This window comes from Arachis hypogaea, chromosome 19 (assembly GCF_003086295.3).
Source record: "Arachis hypogaea cultivar Tifrunner chromosome 19, arahy.Tifrunner.gnm2.J5K5, whole genome shotgun sequence".
Lineage (NCBI taxonomy): Eukaryota > Viridiplantae > Streptophyta > Magnoliopsida > Fabales > Fabaceae > Arachis > Arachis hypogaea.
The window spans coordinates 100,292,299-100,314,731 of record NC_092054.1 but is presented as its reverse complement, the minus strand read 5'-3'; the positions used below and the strand labels follow the sequence as shown (position 1 = coordinate 100,314,731).

General features: G+C 38.2%; 2 non-coding genes across 2 annotated transcripts; one reads left to right on the top strand and one right to left on the bottom strand.

Annotated features, from left to right (window-relative positions):
• Nucleotides 1–4,366: 4,366 nt before the first annotated feature.
• LOC112780840 (small nucleolar RNA R71) lies at nt 4,367–4,474 on the top strand. Its single transcript, XR_003191651.1, has one exon. It is a non-coding gene; the product is annotated as a small nucleolar RNA R71 (small nucleolar RNA).
• Nucleotides 4,475–18,775: 14,301 nt separating this feature from the next.
• On the bottom strand, nt 18,776–18,883 carry LOC112780255 (small nucleolar RNA R71). The gene has a single exon (XR_003191105.1). It is a non-coding gene; the product is annotated as a small nucleolar RNA R71 (small nucleolar RNA).
• Between the last annotated feature and the right edge of the window lie 3,550 nt (nt 18,884–22,433).

Genomic DNA, 22,433 nt, shown 5'->3' with positions numbered 1-22,433 from the left:
CCTTTTCAGATTGTGACTCAGCTTTGCTAAAGTCCCCAATTAGAGGTGTCCAGGGTTCTTAAGCACACTCTATTTTTGCTTTGGACCTTGACTTTAACAGCTCAGTCTCAAGTTTTCACTTGACACCTTCACGCCACAAGCACATGGTTAGGGACAGCTTGGTTTAGCCGCTTAGGCCAGGATTTTATTCCTTTATGCCCTCCTATCCACTGATGCTCAAAGCCTTGGATCTTTTTTATTTACCTTTGCCTTTTGGTTTTAAGGGCTATTGGCTTTTTTTGCTTGTTTTTTCTTTTTCTTTTTTTTTCGCTATTTTTCTCTTTTTTCCTTTTTTTTCGCAAGCTTTTGTATTCACTGTTTTTTCTTGCTTCAAGAATCATTTTTATAATTTTTCAAATCTTCAAATAACATTTCTCCTTTTTTCTTATTCTTCAAGAGCCAACATATTTAGCATTCATAAACCACAATATCAAAAGACATATGCACTGTTCAAGCATTCATTCAGAAAACAAAAAGTATTGTCACCACATCAAAATAATTAAACTAGTTTCAAGGATGAATTCAAAACCATGTACTTCTTGTTCTTTGTTTTTAGAACATTTTTTCATTTAAGAGAGGTGATGGATTCATATTCATAACTTTAAGGCATAGACACTTAGACACTAGTGATCATATAGTAAAGACACAAACATAAATAAAACATAAATCTCAAAAATCAAAAAACAGTAAAATAAATAGACAAGGAGATTAAGGAATGAGTCCACCTTAGTGAGGATGGCGTCTTCCTCTTCTTGAAGAACCAATGGTGCTTTTGAGCTCCTCTATGTCTCTTCCTTGCCTTTGTTGGTCCTCCCTCAAAGCTCTTTGATCTTCTCTAATCTCATGGAGAATGATGGAGTGCTTTTGGTGTTCCACCCTTAGTTGTCCCATATTGGAACTTAATTATCCTAGGGAGGTGTTGATTTGCTCCCAATAGTTTTATGGAGGGAAGTGCATCCCTTGAGGTATCTCAGGGATTTCATGGTGGGAAATTTCCTTATGCTCTTGTTGAGATCCATGCTCTCTTGTTTGCTCCATCCTTTTCTTAGTGATGGGCTTGTTCTCTTCAATAAGGATGTCTCCCTCTATGTCAATTCCAGACGAATTGCAGAGGTGGCAAATGAGGTGAGGAAAGGCTAACCTTGCCAAAGTAGAGGACTTGTCAGCCACCTTGTAGAGTTCTTGAGGTATGATCTCATGAACTTCCACTTCCTCCCCAATCATGATACTATGGATCATGATGGCCCGGTCTATAGTAACTTCAGACCGGTTGCTAGTAGGAATGATTGAGCGTTGAATAAACTCTAACCATCCTCTAGCTACATGCTTAAGGTCCAGTCTTCTCAATTGAACCGGATTGCCTCATGAGTCAATTTTCCATTGAGCTCCTTCTACACATATGTCCATGAGGACTTGATCCAACCATTGATCAAAGTTGACCCTTCTAGTGTAGGGGCGTGCGATTTCTTCCATCATTGGCAAGTTGAATGCCAGCCTTACATTTTTCGGACTGAAATCTAAGTATTTTCCCCGAACCATGCTGAGCCAATGCTTTGGATTCGGGTTCACACTTTGATCATGGTTCTTAGTGATCCATGTGTTTGCATAGAACTCTTGAACCATTAAGATCCCGACTTGTTGAATGGGGTTGGTGAGAACTTCCCAACCTCTTCTTTGGATCTCAAGTCGGATCTCCAGATCCTCATTCTTTTTGAGCTTGAAAGGAAACTCAGGGATCACTTTCTTCTTGGCCACAACTTCATAGAAGTGGTCTTGATAGACCATTGAGATGAATCTCTCCATCTCCCATGACTCAGAGGTGGAAGCAATTGCCTTCCCTTTCCTCTTTCTTGAGGATTTTCTGGCCTTAGGTGCCATTGATGGTTATGAAAAAAGAAAAAGCAATGCTTTTTACCACACCAAACTTAAAATGTTTGCTCATCCCCGAGCAAAAGAAGAAAGACAGAAGGAGAAGAAGAAGAGAAATTTAGGAGAGGGAGAGAGGGGTGTATTCGGCCAAGGGGAATAAGAGAGGGTTGTGTAGTGTGAAAATGAAGAAGGAATGAGGGGTTTATATAGGAGTGTGGGGAGGGTTAGGGTTTGGCCATTAGGGTTGGGTTTGGGAGGGAAAAGATTTTGAATTTTGTAGGTAGGTGGGGTTTATGGGGAAAAGTGGATGAATGTGAATGGTGAAGAGGTGATGGAGAAGAGTGATTGAGGTGATTGGTGAAGGGTATTTGGGGAAGAGGGTTATGAAAAGGTGTGAAGAGGAGAGAAGAAAAGATGGGGATCCTGTGGGGTCCACAGATCAAGTGGGGTCAAGGACTTAACATCCCTGCTCTAATTAGGCATGTAAAACGCCCTTGCTGTGCAATCCTGGCGTTTAACGCCAGGCAGATGCTTGTTTCTGGCGTTAAACGCCAAACAGATGCTTGTTTCTGGCGTTTAACGCCAGACTGCTCTTCCTCCAGGGTGTGCTGTTTTTCATTCTATTTTTCATTCTGTTTTTTTATTTTTTAGTAGTTTTTGTGACTTCACATGATCATCAACCTAAAGAAAACATAAAATAACAATAGAAAATAACTAAATATAATTAGATAACATTGGGTTGCCTCCCAACAAGCACTTCTTTAATATCAATAGCTTGACAGTGAGCTCTCATGGAGCCTCACAGATGTGCAGAGCATTGTTGGGACCTCCCAACACCAAACTTAGAGTTTGAATGTGGGGGTTCAACACCAAACTTAGAGTTTGACTGTGGGGGCTTTGGTTGACTCTGCAGTGAGAGAAGCTTTTCATGCTTCCTCTCCATGGTTACAGAAGGAGATCCTTGAGTTTTAAACACAAGGTTGTCCTCATTCAGTTGAAGGACCAATTCTCCTCTGTCCACATCAATCACAGCTTTTTCTGTGGCTAGGAAGAGTCTTCCAAGGATGATGGATTCATCCTCATCCTTCCCAGTGTCTAGGATTATGAAATCAGCAGGGATGTAAAGGCCTTCAACCTTTACTAACACGTCCTCTACTAGTCCATAAGCCTATTTTCTGGAGTTGTCTGCCATCTCTAATGAGATTATGGTAGCTTGCACCTCAGGGATCCCAAGTTTCTCCATTACAGAGAGTGGCATTAAGTTTATTCCTGACCCTAGGTCACACAGAGCCTTCTCAAAGGTCATGGTGCCTATGTTACAGGGAATTAGGAATTTGCCAGGATCCTGTTTCTTTTGAGGTAATTTCTGCCTATCCAATGCATTCAGTTCCTTGATGAGCAATGGAGGTTCATCCTCCCAAGTCTCATTGCCAAATAATTTGGCATTTAGCTTCATGATTGCTCCTAAATATTGAGCAACTTGCTCTTCAGCAATGTCTTCATCTTCTTCAGAAGATGAATAGTCATCAGAGCTCATGAATGGTAAAAGGAGGTTCAATGGAATCTCTATGGTCTCTAGATGAGCCTCATATTCCTTTGGTTCCTCAAAGGGAAACTCCTTATTGGTCACTAAACGTCCCAGGAGGTCTTCCTCACTAGGATTCACGTCCTCCTCCTCCCTTGTAGGTTCGGCCATGATGGTCAAATCAATGGCCTTGCACTCTCTCTTTGGATTTTCTTCTGTATTGCTTGGGAGAGTACTAGGAGGAGTTTCAGTGACCCTTTTACTCAGCTGGCCCACTTGTGCCTCCAAATTTCTAATGGAGGACCTTGTTTCATTCATGAAACTCACAGTGGCCTTAGATAGATCAGAGACTATATTTGCTAAGCTAGATGGGTTCTGCTCATAATTCTCTGTCTGTTGCTGAGTGGATGATGGAAGAGGTTTGCTATTGCTAAACCTGTTTCTTCCACCATTATTAAATCCTTGTTGAGGCTTTTGTTGATCCTTCCATGAGAAATTTGGATGATTTCTCCATGAGGGATTATAGGTGTTTCCATAGGGTTCACCCATGTAATTCACCTCTGCTATTGCAGGGTTCTCAGGATCATAAGCTTCTTCTTCAGAAGATGCCTCTTTAGTACTGTTGGATGATCCCTTCAATCTATTCAGACTCTGAGAGATCATATTGACTTGTTGAGTCAATATTTTATTCTGAGCCAATATGGCATTCAGAGTATCAATTTCAAGAACTCCCTTCCTCATAGGCGTCCCATTACTCACAGGATTCCTTTCAGAAGTGTACATGAATTGGTTATTTGCAACCATGTCAATGAGTTTTTGAGCTTCTGCAGGCATTTTCTTTAGGTGAATGGATCCACCTGCAGAATGGTCCAATGACATCTTTGATAACTCAGACAGACCATCATAGAATATATCCAGGATGGTCCATTCTGAAAGCATGTCAGAAGGACACCTTTTGGTCAGTTCCTTGTATCTCTCCTAAGCTTCATAGAGGGATTCACCTTCTTTCTGGTTGAAGGTTTGAACATCCACTCTAAGCTTGCTAAGCTTTTGAGGAGGAAAGAACTTGGCTAGGAAAGCTGTGACCAGCTTATCCCAAGAGTTCAGACTATCATTAGGTTGAGAATCTAACCATATTCTAGCTCTGTCTCTTACAGCAAACGGGAAAAGCATGAGCCTGTAGACCTCGGGATCAACCCCATTGGTCTTAACAGTATCACAGATTTGCAAGAATTCAGTTAAGAACTGAAAAGGATCTTCTGATGGAAGTCCATAAAACTTGCAGTTCTGTTGCATCAGAGAAACTAATTGAGGTTTCAGCTCAAAATTGTTTGCTCCAATGGCAGGGATTGAGATGCTCCTTCCATGTAAATTGGAATTTGGTGCAGTAAAGTCACCAAGCATCTTCCTTGCATTGTTATTATTTTTGGCCATGTCTCCTTCTTTTTCGAAAATTTCTGTCAGATTTTCTCCAGAGAGTTGTGCTTTAGCTTCCCTTAGCTTCCTCTTTAGAGTCCTTTCAGGTTCAGGATCAGCTTCAACAAGAATGTTCTTATCCTTGTTCCTGCTCATATGAAAAAGAAGAGAACAGAAAATATGGAATCCTCTATGTCACAGTATAGAGATTCCTTATGTAAGTATAAGAAGAGAATAATGGAGGAAGGAAAAGATAAGAATCCAAACACAAGGGAGAGGAATGCGTTCGAATTCTTGGGTGAAAGAGGGGTGTTAGTAGATGAATAAATAAATAGAAGGGAATGAAAGATGAGAGAATTCGAAAATTAAATAAATTAAAATAAAAGTATTTTTATTTTTAAATTGAACTTAAAATAAAAATTCGAAAATTTAAAAAGAAAAATAAAATTGAATCAAATTAAAATTTAAAATAAATAGTTAATTAAAAGGAATTTTGAAAAAGAGGGACGGTGATTTTCGAAAATTAGGTAGTTTTGAAAAAGATATGATTGAAACAAAAAGATAGGATTAGTTGAAAAGGATTTGAAATTTAATTTTGAAAAGATAAGAAGTTAGAAAATATTTTGAAATTAATTTTGAAAAAGATGTGATTGAAACTTATTTTGGAAAAAAGATTTGAAAAAAAAAATTCAAAAGATTTGATTTTTGAAATCAAAGTTGATTATTTGACTAACAAGAAACTAAAAAGATATGATTCTAGAGTTTAAATATTGAACCTTTCTTACTAGGCAAGTAACAAACTTAAAAACTTTTTAAATCAATCACATTAATGGTTAGTAAAGATTTTGAAATATGAACAAAATAAGAAAAATATTTTTGAAAATCAATTTGAAATTTTCGAAAATTATGAAAGAAAAATGAAAAAGATTTGACTTTTGAAAAAGATTTGAAAAAGATAAGGTTTTTAAATTGAAAATTTGACTTGACTCATAAGAAACAACTAAATTTTAAAATGTTTTGAAAAAGTCAACTCAAATTTTCGAAAATTTATTAGAGAAAAAAGGAAGGATATTTTTTTTATTTTTGAATTTTTAATGATGGAAGAGAAAAACATGAAAAAAGACTCAATGCATGAAAGTTTTGGATCAAAACAAATGATGCATGCAAGAACACTATGAATGTCAAGATGAACACCAAGAACACTTTGAATGTCAAGATGAACACCAAGAACTTATTTTTGAAAATTTTTAAGAAAAGAAAAACATGCAAGACACCAAACTTAGAAATTTTCAATAATTAGACACTAACAAATTGAAAATGCATATGAAAAACAAGAAAAGACACAAAACAAGAAAATACGAAGATCAAACAAGAAGACTTGTCAAGAACAACTTGAAGATCATGAAGAACATATGCATGAGTTTTCGAAAAATGCACAAATTTAAAAAAAAAACATGGAATTGACACCAAACTTAAAAACTGACACAAAACTTAAACAAGAAATATAAAATTATTTTTTTTGGTTTTATGATTTTATTAATTTTTTTTGTATTTTTTGAAAATTATTTTGAAAAAGAAAATAAGGATTTCAAAATTTTTAATAGGAATTCCAGGAATCTTGCAATGTTAGTCTAAAGCTCCAGTCCAGGAATCAGACATGGCTTACTAGCCAGCCAAGCTTTCAGTGAAAGCTCCGGTCCAAAACACTAGACATGGCCAATGGCCAGCCAAGCTTCAGCAGATATTGATACCTCCCATGTATACAACAACTATGTGTGTAACTGGCAAATGGGTGAAGATCAAAAAGCTCTTGTGATGATAAGTTGAAACCCCGGTTCAAAAGATTAGACATGGCTTACAGCCAGCCAGGATTCAACAGATCATCATGAAACACTAGAATTCATTCTTAAAAATTCTGAATAAAATATATTTTTGAAAATATTTATTTTTATTTTTTTTTGAAAATAAGAATAATAAAAACAAAAAGCTTAAAATTAAAATAAAATTACCTAATATGAGCAACGAGATGAACCGTCAGTTGTCCAAACTCGAACAATCCTCGGCAACGGCGCCAAAAGCTTGGTGCACGAAATTGCGATCATCAACAATGGCTCCCAAAGACTTGGTGCTCTTAAACGTGAATCACACTTTGTCACAATTCCACACAACTAACCAGCAAGTGCACTGGGTCATCCAAGTAATAAACCTTACGTGAGTAAGGGTCGATCCCACAGAGATTGTCGACTTGAAGCAAGCTATGGTCACCTTGTAAATCTCAGTCAGGCGGATTCAAATGGTTATGGTGAATTGATAATAAAAACATAATTAAAATATAAACTAGGATAGAGATACTTATGTAATTCATTGGTGAGAATTTCAGATAAGCGTATAGAGATGCTTTCGTTCCTCTTGAACTTCTGCTTTCCTGCTGTCTTCATCCAATCATTCCTACTCCTTTCCATGGCAAGCTTTATGTAGGGCATCACCGTTGTCAATGGCTACATCCCATCCTCTCTGTGAAAATGGTCCAATGTGCTGTCACTGCATGGCTAATCATCTGTCGGTTCTCGATCATACTGGAATAGGATTTAATATCCTTTTGCGTCTATCACTACGCCTAGCACTCGCGAGTTTGAAGCTCGTCACAGCCATCCCTTCCCAGATCCTACTCAGAATACCACAGACAAGGTTTAGACTTTCCGGATCTCAGGAATGGCCATCCATGGGTTCTAACTTATACCACGAAGACTCTAATATCTCAGACTCAGTCTCCTATACTAGATACCTAAGAGATACTCATTCTAGCTTGTTTGCATGTAGAACGGAAGTATTTGTCAGGCACACGTTCGTAAGTGAGAATGATGATGAGTGTCACATAATCATCACATTCATCATGTTCTTGGTTGCGAATGAACATCTTAGAATAGGAATAAGCTTGAATTGAATAGAAAAACAATAGTACTTTGCATTAATTCATGAGGAACAGTAGAGCTCCACACCTTAATCTATGGTGTATAGAAACTCTACCATTGAAAATACATATGTGATAATGGAGTTCATTAGTCTCGGCCCCAGATGGGAACCAGAGTGACCAAGACTTGGAATACAATAATAAAAAGTCCTATTTACACTAAACTAGTTACTAGGGTTTACAGAAATGAGTAAATAATGCAGAAATCCACTTCTGGGGTCCACTTGGTGTGTGCTTGGGCTGAGCATTGAGCTTTACACGTGTAGAGGCTTCTCTTGGAGTTGAACGCTGATGAGCGGATAATTTATACGCTTTTTGGCATTATTTTTAGTATGTTTTTAGTAGAATCTAGTTACTTTTAGGGATGTTTTCATTAGTTTTTATGTTAAATTCACATTTCTGGACTTTACTATGAGTTTGTGTGTTTTTCTGTGATTTCAGGTATTTTCTGGCTGAAATTGAGGGACTTGAGCAAAAATCAGATTCAGAGGTTGAAGAAGGATTGCTGATGCTATTGGATTCTGACCTCCCTGCACTCAAAGTGGATTTTCTGGAGCTACAGAACTCAAAATGGCGTGCTTCCAATTGCGTTAGAAAGTAGATATCCAGGGCTTTCCAGAAATATATAATAGTCCGTACTTTGGCTGACTTTAGATGATGTAAAAGGGCGTTGAATGCCAGTTCTGCGCTGCTGTCTGGAGTTAAACGCCAGAAACACGTCACAAGCCAGAGTTGAACGCCAGAAATACGTTACAAACTGGCGTTCAACTCCAAGATTTACCTTTACACGTGTAACATTCAAGCTCAGCCCAAGCACACACCAAGTGGGCCCCGGAAGTGGATTTATGCATCAATTACTTACTTTTGTAAACCCTAGTAACTAGTTTATTATTAATAGGACTTTTTAATATTGTATTACACATCTTTGATCAGTTTTATGCTATCTTAGACTTTCATGGGGGCTGGCCATTCGGCCATGCCTGAACCATTATCACTTATGTATTTTCATACGGTAGAGTTTCTGCACTCCAAAGATTAAGGTGTGGAGCTCTGCTGTTCCTCAAAGATTAATGCAAAGTACTACTGTTCTTCTATTCAATTCAACTTATTCCGCTTCTAAGATATTCATTCGCACTTCAACCTGAATGTGATGAACGTGACAATCATCATCATTCCCCCACGAACGCGTGCCTGACAACCACTTCCGTTCCACCTTAGATTGAATGAGTATCTCTTGGATCTCTTAATCAGAATCTTCGTGGTATAAGCTAGATTGATGGCGGCATTCATGAGAGTCCGGAAAGTCTAAACCTTGTCTGTGGTATTCCGAGTAGGACTCTGGGATTGAATGACTGTGATGAACTTCAAACTCGCGAGTGCTGGGCGTAGTGACAGACGCAAAAGGAGGGTGAATCTTATTCCAGTATTTGGACCATTTTCACAAGAGGATGGGATGCAGCCATTGACAAGGGTGATGCCTCCAGACGATTAGCCATGCATTGACAGCGCATCAGATCATTTTCTAGAGAGGATAAAAAGTAGCCATTGACAACGGTGATGTCCTTACATAAAGCCAGCCATGGAAAGGAGTAAGACTGATTAGATGAAGACAGCAGGAAAGCAGAGGTTCAGAGGAACGAAAGTATCTCTATACACTTATCTGGAATTCTCACCAATGATATACATAAGTGTTTCTATCCTTATTTTCTATCTATTTATTATTTATGTTCGAAAACTCCATAACTATTTTATATCCGCCTGACTGAGATTTACAAGGTGACTATAGCTTGCTTCATACCAACAATCTCCGTAGGATCGACCCTTACTCACGTAAGGTTTATTACTTGGACGACCCAGTGCACTTGCTGGTTAGTTGTATCGAAGTTGTGAATGAAAAACGATTTATTAAGACGTGCGTACAGAGTTTCTGGCACCGTTGCCTGAGATCACAATTTCGTGCACCAAGTTTTTGGCGCCATTGCCGGGGATTGTTCGAGTTTAGACAACTGACGGTTCATCTTGTTGCTCAGATTAGGTAATTTTCTTTTTGTTTTATTTTCAAAAATTTCTCATCTGTTTTCGAAAAAAAATAATATAAATCTTTTCAAAAATATATTTTTCTTCAGAATTTTTAAGAATAAATTCTAGTGTTTCATGAAGCATGGCTGGCTATAAAGCCATGTCTAAATTCTTTTGGACTGAGGTTTTGGCCTAAAATTGAATGAATTACTCGCATATTCATGCTAAAGCTTGACTGGCTATTAAGCCATGTCTAACCCTCAGATTGGAGCTTTAGACTAAGATTGCAAGATTCCTGGAATTCATATTAAAAATTCTGGAATCCTTATTTTTCTTTTTCACAAATAATTTTCGAAAAAAAAATCCAAAAAAATTAGAAAATCATAAAAATCAAAAAAATATTTCATGTTTATTGTTTGAGTCTTGAGTCAAGTTCAAAGTTTGGTGTCAATTGCATATTCATTTTGCTTTTTTCGAAAAAATTCATGCATTCATAGTGTTCTTCATGATCTTCAAGTTGTTCTTGGTAAGTCTTCTTGTTTGATCTTGATGTTTTCATGTTTTGTGTCTTTTCTTGTTTTTCATATGCATTCTTGCATTCATAGTGTCTATACATGAAAAATTTTTAAGTTTGGTGTCTTGCATGTTTTCTTTGCATTAAAAATTTTTCAAAAATAAGTTCTTGATATTCAAAGTGTTCTTGGTGTTCATCTTGACATTCATAGCATTCTTGCATGCATTCATTGTTTTGATCTAAAAATTTTCATGCATTGCATCATTTTCATGTTTTTCTCTCTCATCATAAAAATTCAAAAAAATCAAAAAAAAATATCTTCCCCTTTTTCTCTCTTAAAATTTCGAAAATTAGATTTGACTTTTTCAAAAAATTTTAATATCTAGTTGATTTTATGAGTCAAATCAAATTTTCAATTTAAAAATCTTATCTTTTTCAAAATCTTTTTCAAAAATCAAATCTTTTTTATTTTTCTTATTTATTTTGGAAAATTTTAAAAATATTTTTCAAAAATCTTTTTCTTATCTTTATCTCCTAATTTTTGAAAATAACATCATCAATTAATGTTTTGATTCAAAAATTTCAAGTTTGTTACTTGCTTGTTAAGAAAGATTCAAACTTTGAGTTCTAGAATCATATCTTGTGATTTCATGTGAATCAAGTCATTAATTGTGATTTTAAAAATAAAATATTTTTCAAAACTAATTTCAATCATATCTTTTCAAAAATATCTCTTTATCTTATCTTTTTCAAAATTTGATTTTCAAATATCCTTTCTAACTTCTTATCTTCTTATCTTTTCAAAATTGATTTTCAAATTTGTTTCAACTAACTAACTAACTTTTTGTTTGTTTCTTATCTTTTTCAAAACTACCTAACTAACTCTCTCTCTCTCTAACTTTCAAAAATATCTTCCCTCTTTTTCAAAATTTCTTTTTAATTAACTAATTGTTTTAATTTTTTATTTTAATTTTCGAAAAATTGTTAACCTTTTTTAAAAACTATTTTCAAAAATCACTAACTCTTTTTCAAAAATAATTTTCGAAAATTCTCCTTCTCTCTCATCTCCTTCTATTTTATTTATTCATCTACTAACATCTCTCCCTCACTCCCCAAAAATCCGAACCCTATCTCTCTCCGAGTTCAGATTTTCTCTTCTTCTTTTCTTCTACTCACATAAGGGAACCTCTATGCTTGGGCAAAAAGGATCTCTATTATTATTATTTTTCTGTCCCCTCTTTTTCATATGAGCAGGAGCAAGGACAAGAATATTCTTGTTGAAGCAGATCCAAAACCTGAAAAGACTCTGAAAAGGAAACTAAGAGAAGCTAAATTACAACTATCCAGCAAGCACCTGTCAGAAATTTTTGAACAGGAAGAGGAGATGGCAGCCGAAAATAATAATAATGCAAGGAGAATGCTTGGTGACTTTACTGCACCAAATTCCAATTTAAATGGAAGAAGCATCTCCATCCCTACCATTGGAGCAAACAATTTTGAGCTGAAACCTCAGCTAGTTTCTTTGATGCAGCAGAACTGCAAGTTTCATGGACTTCCATCTGAAGATCCCTTTCAGTTCTTAACTGAATTCTTGCAGATTTGTGATACTGTTAAGACTAATGGAGTAGTGATGACAAGTCATCCTAGCCTATTTTAGCTAGTCTTTTTCTCTTGTTTTCATTAGAATTATGCACTTTCTTGAGCTACAAGTAAGCTAATTGAGTAGATTTTCATGTTTCCCTTGATTGAATCAACCATATATGAATTCATGCCATTTCATGAGGTTTTATGCTATATTTGTTGCATATTATGAAAGAATGAATATCTCATGATTTTGAGCATAGCTTTGATGAGTTTGGTTGATTAATGATAGGTGAAGAAAGCTTGGAGGAAGGTTGAAGCAAGAAGGAATGGCTAGGAGTGAAGAGAGGACAATGGAATAAGTGAAATTGAATCGGGAAGCAAGAAGCTGGACCTAAAGTTAGCATCAAACTTTTGCACAAACTTTTGGTTGAAAAGTTAGCCCCAACGTTAGCCCCCTAACTTGGAGGCTAACGTTGGAACTTGAAAATTCTCCCCTGGGCTCCAAAAGTTAGCCCCAGCGTTAGCCCCCTAACTTGGAGGCTAACGTTGGCACATGAATTCCTCCCTGGCCATCCAACGTTTGCGCCAACGTTAGCCCCCTAACTTGGAGGCTAACGTTGGCACATGAAATTTCAATGGGGAAGAGCAAAAGTTTGCGCCAACGTTAGCCCCCTAACTTGGAGGCTAACGTTGGCGTCACTAGCACACAAGGCAAGGCCAACGTTAGGGTCAAAGTTAGACCCCTAACGTTGGCACCAACGTCCATACCAGCAGAATGTGCTAGCTGATATGAAAAGTTGGAGCCAAAGTTAGACCCCTAACTTTGGCTCAAACTTTTGGTCCAACTTTTGCTAACCTCAAAACCGGTTCAATTGGTTCACTTCGGTTCTTCTCCAAACTTCAAGAGCAATCAACCAAGGCCTCTTTCAACCCAATTCCACCAAGAGCAAAGGCCCAACTCAAGGCTTGAAGATCATTTGAAGAAAGTGTATAAATAGGATAGAATTCAAGTTCTTCGGAGAGCTTTCCTTTTAGAATTTTCATAATAGTTTTCGGAGAGCTTTTGAACTTGAGTGAACTTTAATTTCTTGTTTTCATTGCTTTCAATTTCATTTTACATTTGTCTTGGATCTTGGATTGGAGAATTGAAGAAATTCTGTTTCAATCTCAATCTTGGATCTCTCTGTTTCTTTACTGTTAATTGAATTTCATTTCCGTTTCTGTTACTTGCTCTTCATCTATTCTCTTTGCAATTTACAACTCCCTTGCAATTGTTCTTGTTGGATCTAGGAAGGCATTGAGATCTAGACTTGGTTTTCTAGTCTCTGGGTCCTGAGATCTAAATCCCAAATTTACATTCTGTTTCTTTCCTTTCTATGTTCATTTACCTTTCTGCTTCATATCCGGTTCAATCTCAATTCCCTTTCCCTCTTCTGTTTAATGCAATTCAACTTTTCTTTGTTTAAATTCTGCAAATCCATTCCCCAATCCCCTTTACATTTCAAGCAATTTACATTTCTTGCACTTTAAGATTCCGTAATTTACATTCTTGCACTTTAAGTTTCTGCTATTTAATTTCTTGTCCTTTACGTTTCAGCAATTTATTTCTTGTTCTCTTTACTTCAATGCAATTTAATTCTGCAAGTCACAAAACCATCAACCAAATCTTGATTCGCTTGACTAAATTAACCACTAAGCTAAAATTGCTCAATCCTTCAATCCTTGTGGGATCGACCTCACTCCCGTGAGTTTTTATTACTTGATACGACCCGGTACACTTGCCGGTTAGATTTGTGTGTTTTGGGAGAGATTTATTTTTCCTCCAAAATACTCATCAAGTTTTTGGCGCCGTTGCCGGGGATTGATTAGATTGACAATGATTAAGTGAGGTGGTGATATAGATCAAGCACTTTTTCTTTAATTTTTGACTAACCCACTAACTGTTTGAAGTTTTGTCTCAACCGGCTACACTCAATTTTCAAGAGAATCGCTGTGTGTTCCGTTGTTGATTTATATATCACAGGGAAGAAGGAGTTTCTGAGAAAGAAGAACATCACAACATGAAGCCACAACTCATTACACTAATAGAAAACAATTGTTCCTATAGTGGAAATCCCTTGGAGGACTCTAAACAGCACCTATCCATTTTTCTGAAAACTTGTGGGGCTGTCAATCTCAATGGTGTAGACCATGACACCATTAAGCTCTTGTTATTTCCCTTCTCACTGAAGGATGAAGCGGCACAATGGCTTGAAACCTTTCCCCAAGGAAGTATAACTAGTTGGGATGAATTGGTTGCAAAGTTTCTAGCCAAATTCTCCTCACCCCAGCGACACATCAAGATGAAAGAAGGAGTACATCCATTCATACAAAGAGAGGAAGAACCACTGTTCAAAGCATGGGAGAGATACAAGAAAGCAAATGACAAGGTGGATTTTCGAGCGTTCTATGAAGGATTAACCTCCGAAACAAGAAAAGCAGTAGATTACTTCTCAGATGGCCTACTCAAGGCAACAGCAACCATCCAAGGAACTGCAGAGTTCAGTGACAAAAGAGCCAATAACCAACACTCATTTGAGACGCCACAGAATGCAACTTCAGAAAAGGAAGTAATGAATCTTGAAGGAGTGAGAGCAATCATGAATCAAAACAAGCAGCTACACCAGCAAACTCAGCAGCACTTGGAATCAATAGCTAGACAAATTGATTCTCTACATTCTGCCACAGTGAATACACAATTTCCACCATGGAAGCCACACTCTTATTTAAGAATGAGGGAATCTCAGCATCAGGAACAAAGGGACTTCAACTATAATAACCCCAACTTCCCAAACCTGCAAAAACACCACCATACCAACAAAAATCACTACACACCACCCCAATATACACACCTCCAACCCTATCCTACCTCACCACCTGCCCAAAATGACTTACATCAATCACCACAATTAACACAGTCACAACCAATCCTAAACTTCCAAAAACTCTATGTTCTAGAAATGATGATGGAAAGGTTTATGAAAATTCAAGAAATGACATTAATAGAGCAGGAGGACATAAGGAAAAACCAAGAGGCATATCTCAAGAGAATTGAAAGGTACATGGAACAAATGGTTCAAAACCCTGCTAAACTGGGTGAGAGAGAGGGAAATATATCCCTAAAAGCCACTGAAGATGACTCGAAGAACAATGAAAAAGCTGCTGAGTTGAAAGGGAAAGCAGTTATGGAAAACAAGGAGAAGCCTACGGTAAGAGGAGGAAACCAAAGGCAACAGAGACCTCAACTTCCATGATCAGAGGATGAAGGATGTCAAGCTAGTGACAATAAAAGAGCGCTTGTTGGGAGGCAACCCAACCTGAGGTAGTTTTCTGTTCACAACTATTTTAATAAAAAGGATAATTAGTTTTATCTATAATGCAAGAAGCTAAGTTTGGTGTTGCACACCAAAACAATCTAAGGGAGAATGAAGGATCCTAAGTTTGGTGTTCCACCAAAATCCCATCATAAAACACATGCTCACTTTCGGCCATAATGCTAGCTTCATGCATTTAGACGAACTAGTTAATTATTTTACTGTTTCCTAGTTTTTAGTTCTATTGCTTTTGAAAAAGAAGAAAAAGAGTTTCACACATGGTTAATCTGATGCATTGGCAAGGTACTAAGTTTGGTGTTCCCACACCAAAGTAAGTTCAAAAAGCCCGCAAATAAATCATGAAAATTAACCATTGTTTCCAAGTGCTTGGGGAACAAGCAACTTTCAATATCATTGCAGAATGACATACAAGCTTTTGGAAGTTTGAACATCATCAAAAAGGAGAAAGATGAACATGAAGGTCAGCAACAATGATGATGAGAAAAAGGAAAGCAATTAAACTCCAACAGGTTGTATTGTTAAGTGATTGTTCTACACCAAATATTGCTGTGATTGAAAGTTGGATTGTATCCTGATCTGCCCTACCTATCTGCATAGCATAGTTTTTTTTTAATTACCCATGCATGCCTGCATAGCATAGTCTTTCTTTATAATTCAATAAGCAAGAGGCTTGATCATTCACAACATTCTCATCTTCAAAACTTGTTTGCACTCAATTTTCAAGAAATGCATCACATGAAAGTTCTTTGAAAAGAAGGATTGAGGAATTAAACAATTTTGAGGCAAGCAAAAGATTAGGAGAAGTGGTGGTTCTAGTTGTATGATCATGTATTGAGGTTGCATGCTTGTGAAAACTTGCATGGGAGCTCATAGGCGGGACATGAAGTTCAAAGAAGTATTGTGGAGATTCTCAAAAATCTATTGATCCAAGAAGCATCAAACAAAACAAAAAGAAAGAAAAGAAAATGCAAAAACAAAAAGAACATGGCCCAAGGCTCTGAGCATCAATTACTAGGCAGAAAAGAAAGAAGAAATAATGACTCAAAGAGTTGGTAGCCTAGTAAAATGCTTGTGGTTGAGTTGTGTCAAAGAAAGAGGCTTGAGCAAGTAAATCCTTAGGGGTGCTTTAACACCTAATACCTTAAAACCAACTGGTTTAGGAGTATTGATTGAAAGCTTATCTAAAGAGCCGCTTTGAGACATGATACTTAGAGTCGAGGCCAAAGCACAGAAACTATAAGCTGCTTCAAGGTGATTACATATAAAGAGATCTCCATGATACCATTTGGATGAAAATCCTAAGACCTACGACTCCCAATATGTAAGGACTAGTGAGCACTGAAGTCCTTGCATGAGCATATGATTTAGAGTTCACCCCACTGATACTTGATCCCTTCACTCACTGCACTTTACAAGTGTTCCTCAAACCATCTTGACAGAAAGAATCTCTGAGCATAATTCATTTCTTGCTTGGGGACAAGCAAGCTTTAAGTTTGGTGTTGTGATGACAAGTCATCCTAGCCTATTTTAGCTAGTCTTTTTCTCTTGTTTTCATTAGAATTATGCACTTTCTTGAGCTACAAGCAAGCTAATTGAGTAGATTTTCATGTTTCCCTTGATTGAATCAACCATATATGAATTCATGCCATTTCATGAGGTTTTATGCTATATTTGTTGCATATTATGAAAGAATGAATATCTCATGATTTTGAGCATAGCTTTGATGAGTTTGGTTGATTAATGATAGGTGAAGAAAGCTTGGAGGAAGGTTGAAGCAAGAAGGAATGGCTAGGAGTGAAGAGAGGACAATGGAATAAGTGAAATTGAACCGGGAAGCAAGAAGCTGGACCTAAAGTTAGCATCAAACTTTTGCACAAACTTTTGGTTGAAAAGTTAGCCCCAACGTTAGCCCCAACGTTAGCCCCTAACTTGGAGGCTAACGTTGGAACTTGAAAATTCTCCCCTGGGCTCCAAAAGTTAGCCCCAACGTTAGCCCCCTAACTTGGAGGCTAACGTTGGCACATGAATTCCTCCCTGGCTATCCAACGTTTGCGCCAACGTTAGCCCCCTAACTTGGAGGCTAACGTTGGCACATGAAATTTCAATGGGGAAGAGCAAAAGTTTGCGCCAACGTTAGCCCCCTAACTTGGAGGCTAATGTTGGCAACACTAGCACACAAGGCAAGGCCAACGTTAGGGTCAAAGTTAGACCCCTAACGTTGGCACCAACGTCCATACCAGCAGAATGTGCTAGCTGATATGAAAAGTTGGAGCCAAAGTTAGACCCCTAACTTTGGCTCAAACTTTTGGTCCAACTTTTGCTAACCTCAAAACCGGTTCAATTGGTTCACTTCGGTTCTTCTCCAAACTTCAAGAGCAATCAACCAAGGCCTCTTTCAACCCAATTCCACCAAGAGCAAAGGCCCAACTCAAGGCTTGAAGATCATTTGAAGAAAGTGTATAAATAGGATAGAATTCAAGTTCTTCGGAGAGCTTTCCTTTTAGAATTTTCATAATAGTTTTCGGAGAGCTTTTGAACTTGAGTGAACTTTAATTTCTTGTTTTCATTGCTTTCAATTTCATTTTACATTTGTCTTGGATATTGGATTGGAGAATTGAAGAAATTCTGTTTCAATCTCAATCTTGGATCTCTCTGTTTCTTTACTGTTAATTGAATTTCATTTCCGTTTCTGTTACTTGCTCTTCATCTATTCTCTTTGCAATTTACAACTCCCTTGCAATTGTTCTTGTTGGATCTAGGAAGGCATTGAGATCTAGACTTGGTTTTCTAGTCTCTGGTTCCTGAGATCTAAATCCCCAATTTACATTCTGTTTCTTTCCTTTCTATGTTCATTTACCTTTCTGCTTCATATCCGGTTCAATCTCAATTCCCTTTCCCTCTTCTGTTTAATGCAATTCAACTTTTCTTTGTTTAAATTCTGCAAATCCATTCCCCAATCCCCTTTACATTTCAAGCAATTTACATTTCTTGCACTTTAAGATTCCGTAATTTACATTTCTTGCACTTTAAGTTTCTGCTATTTAATTTCGTGTCCTTTATGTTTCAGCAATTTATTTCTTGTTCTCTTTACTTCAATGCAATTTAATTCTGCAAGTCACAAAACCATCAACCAAATCTTGATTCGCTTGACTAAATTAACCACTAAGCTAAAATTGCTCAATCCTTCAATCCTTGTGGGATCGACCTCACTCCCGTGAGTTTTTATTACTTGATACGACCCGGTACACTTGCCGGTTAGATTTGTGTGTTTTGGGAGAGATTTATTTTTCCTCCAAAATACTCATCAAGTAGATCCTAAAGTCTACAGGCTCATGCTTTTCCCTTTTGCTGTAAGAGACAGAGCTAGAGTATGGTTGGACTCTCAACCTAAGGATAGCCTGAACTCTTGGGATAAGCTGGTCAAGGCTTTCTTAGCCAAATTCTTTCCTCCTCAAAAGCTGAGTAAGCTTAGAGTGGATGTTCAAACCTTCAGACAAAAAGAAGGTGAATCCCTCTATGAAGCTTGGGAGAGATACAAAGAACTGACCAAAAAGTGTCCTTCTGACATGCTTTCAGAATGGACCATCTTGGATATATTCTATGATGGTCTATCTGAATTGGCTAAAATGTCATTGGATACTTCTGCAGGTGGATCCATTCACCTAAAGAAAACGCCTGCAGAAGCTCAAGAACTCATTGACATGGTTGCTAATAACCAGTTCATGTACACTTCTGAGAGGAAACCTGTGAGTAATGGGATGCCTATGAAGAAGGGAGTTCTTGAAATTGATACTCTGAATGCCATATTGGCTCAGAATAAAATATTGACTCAGCAAGTCAATATGATTTTTCAGAGTCTGAATGGAATGCAAGCTGCATCCAACAGTACTCAAGAGGCATCTTCTGAAGAAGAAGCTTATGATCCTGAAAACCCTGCAATAGCAGAGGTGAATTACATGGGTGAACCTTATGGAAACACCTATAACCCCTCATGGAGAAATCACCCAAATCTCTCATGGAAGGATCAACAAAAGCCTCAGCAAGGCTTTAATAATGGTGGAAGAAATAGGTTTAACAATAGTAAACCTTTTCCATCATCCACTCAGCAACAGACAGAGAATTCTGAGCAGAATCCATCTAGCTTAGCAAATTTAGTCTCTGATCTGTCTAAGGCCACTGTGAGTTTCATGAATGAAATAAGATCCTCCATTATAAATTTGGAAGCACAAGTGGGCCAGCTGAGTAAAAGGATCACTGAAATCCCTCCTAGTACTCTCCCAAGCAATACAGAAGAAAATCCAAAAGGAGAGTGCAAGGCCATTGACATAGTCAACACGGCCGAACCTGGAGAGGAAGGGGAGGACGTAAATCCAAGTGAGGAAGACCTCCTGGGACGTCCAGTGATCAATAAGGAGTTTCCCTTTGAGGAACCAAAGGAATCTAAGACTCATCTAGAGACCATAGAGATTCCATTGAACCTCCTCATGCCCTTCATGAGCTCTGACGAGCATTCATCTTCTGAGGAGAATGAGGATGTTACTGAAGAGCAAGTTACCAAGTACCTTGGTGCAATCATGAAGCTGAATGCCAAATTATTTGGTATTGAGACTTGGGAAGATGAACCTCCCTTGTTCACTAATGAACTAAGTGATCTAGATCAACTGACATTACCTCAGAAGAAACAGGATCCTGGAAAGTTCGTAATACCTTGTACCATAGGCAACATGATCTTTGAAAAGGCTCTGTGTGACCTTGGTTCAGGGATAAACCTCATGCCCCTCTCTGTAATAGAGAAACTGGGAATCTTTGGGGTGCAAGCTGCTAAAATCTCATTAGAGATGGCAGACAATTCAAGAAAACAGGCTTATGGACAAGTAGAGGACGTGTTAGTAAAGGTTGAAGGCCTTTACATCCCTGCTGACTTCATAATCCTTGATACTGGGAGGGATGAGGATGAATCCATCATCCTTGGAAGACCTTTCCTAGCCACAGCAAGAGCTGTGATTGATGTTGACAGAGGTGAATTAGTCCTTCAATTGAATGAGGACTCCCTTGTGTTTACAACTCAATGTTACCCTTCTGTAAACATGGAAAAGAGGCACAGTAAGCTTCTCTCAAAACAGAGTCAACCAAAGCCCCCACAGTCAAACTCTAAGTTTGGTGTTGGGAGGCCACAACCAAACTCTAAGTTTGGTGTTGAACTCCCATATCCAAACTCTAAGTTTGGTGTTGGGAAGTCTCAACAATGCTCTGAACATCTGTGAGGCTCCATGAGAGCCCACTGTCAAGCTATTGACATTAAAGAAGCGCTTGTTGGGAGGCAACCCAATTTTTATTTATCTAATTTTATTTTTCTTGTTCTTTCATGTTTTATTAGGTTCATGATCATGTGGAGTCACAAAATAAATATAAAAATTGAAAACGGAATCAAAAACAGCAAAAGAAAAATCATACCCTAGAGGAAGACCTTACTGGCGTTTAAACGCCAGTAAGAAGCATCTGGCTGGCGTTCAACGCCAGAACAGAGCATGGTTCTGGTGCTGAACGCCCAAAATGGGCAGCATCTGGGCGTTCAACGCCCAAAACAAGCACCAATCTGGCGCCGAACGCCCAGAGTTGTGTGCAAGGGCATTTTGCATGCCTAATTTGGTGCAAGGTTGTAAATCCTTGAACACCTCAGGATCTGTGGACCCCACAGGATCACCTCAGGATCTATGGACCCCACAGGATCCCTACCTACCTCCACTCACTTCTTCTCACCCCTCTTTCACACAATCCCATAAACACTCTTCCCCAAAACTCTTCACCAATCACCTCAATCTCTCTTCCCTATCACCACTTCACCACTCACATCCATCCACTCTTCCCCATAAACCTACCTCATAAACTCCACCTACCTTCAAAATTCAAAATCAATTTCCCACCCAAACCCACCCTTATGGCCGAACCTTACCCCCCTCCATTCCCTATATAAAGCCCTCCATTCTTCTTCATTTTCACACAACACAACCCTCTCTTCCCCTTCTTGGCCGAATACACCCCTCCCCCCTCTCCTCCATATTTTCTTCTTCTTCTTCATCTATTCTTTCTTCTCTTGATCGAGGACGAGCAATATTCTAAGTTTGGTGTGGTAAAAGCATAAGCTTTTTGTTTTTCCATTACCATTGATGGCACCCAAGACCGGAGAATCCTCTAGAAAAGGGAAAGGGAAGACAAGAGCTTCCACCTCCGAGTCATGGGAGATGAAAAGATTCATCTCCAAAGCTCATTAAGACCACTTCTATGATGTTGTGGCCAAGAAGAAGGTGATCCCCGAGGTCCCTTTCAAGCTCAAGAAGAATGAGTATCCAGAGATCTGACATGAAATCCAAAGAAGAGGTTGGGAAGTTCTAACAAATCCCATCCAACAAGTCGGCATCCTAATGGTTCAAGAGTTCTATGCCAATGCATGGATCACTAGGAACCATGATCAAAGTAAGAACCCAAACCCAAAGAATTATATTACAATGGTTCGGGGGAAATACTTAGATTTTAGTCCGGAAAATGTGAGGTTGGCGTTTAACTTGCCTATGATGCAAGGAGATGCACGCCCCTACACTAGAAGGGTCAACTTTAATCAAAGGTTGGACCAAGTCCTCATGGACATATGTGTGGAAGGAGCTCAATGGAAGATTGACTCCAAAGGCAAGCTGGTTCAATTAAGAAGACTGGACCTCAAGCCTGTGGCTAGAGGATGGTTGGAGTTCATCCAACGCTCCATCATCCCCACTAGCAACCGATCTGAAGTTACTGTGGATCGGGCCATCATGATTCATAGCATCATGATTGGAGAGGAAGTAGAAGTTCATGAAGTCATCTCCCTTGAACTCTACAAAATAGCCGAAAAGCCCTCTCCTTGGGCAAGGCTAGCTTTTCCTCATCTTATTTGCCATCTATGTTACTCAGCTGGAGCTTTCATAGAAGGAGACATTCCCATTGAGGAAGAGAAGCCCATCACTAAGAAAAAGGATGGAGCAAGCAAGAGAGCCCATTCATGGATCTCAAGAGACGCATGAAGCTCATCACCATGAGATCCCAGAGATGCCTCAAATGCATTTTCCTCCACAAAACTATTGGGAGCAA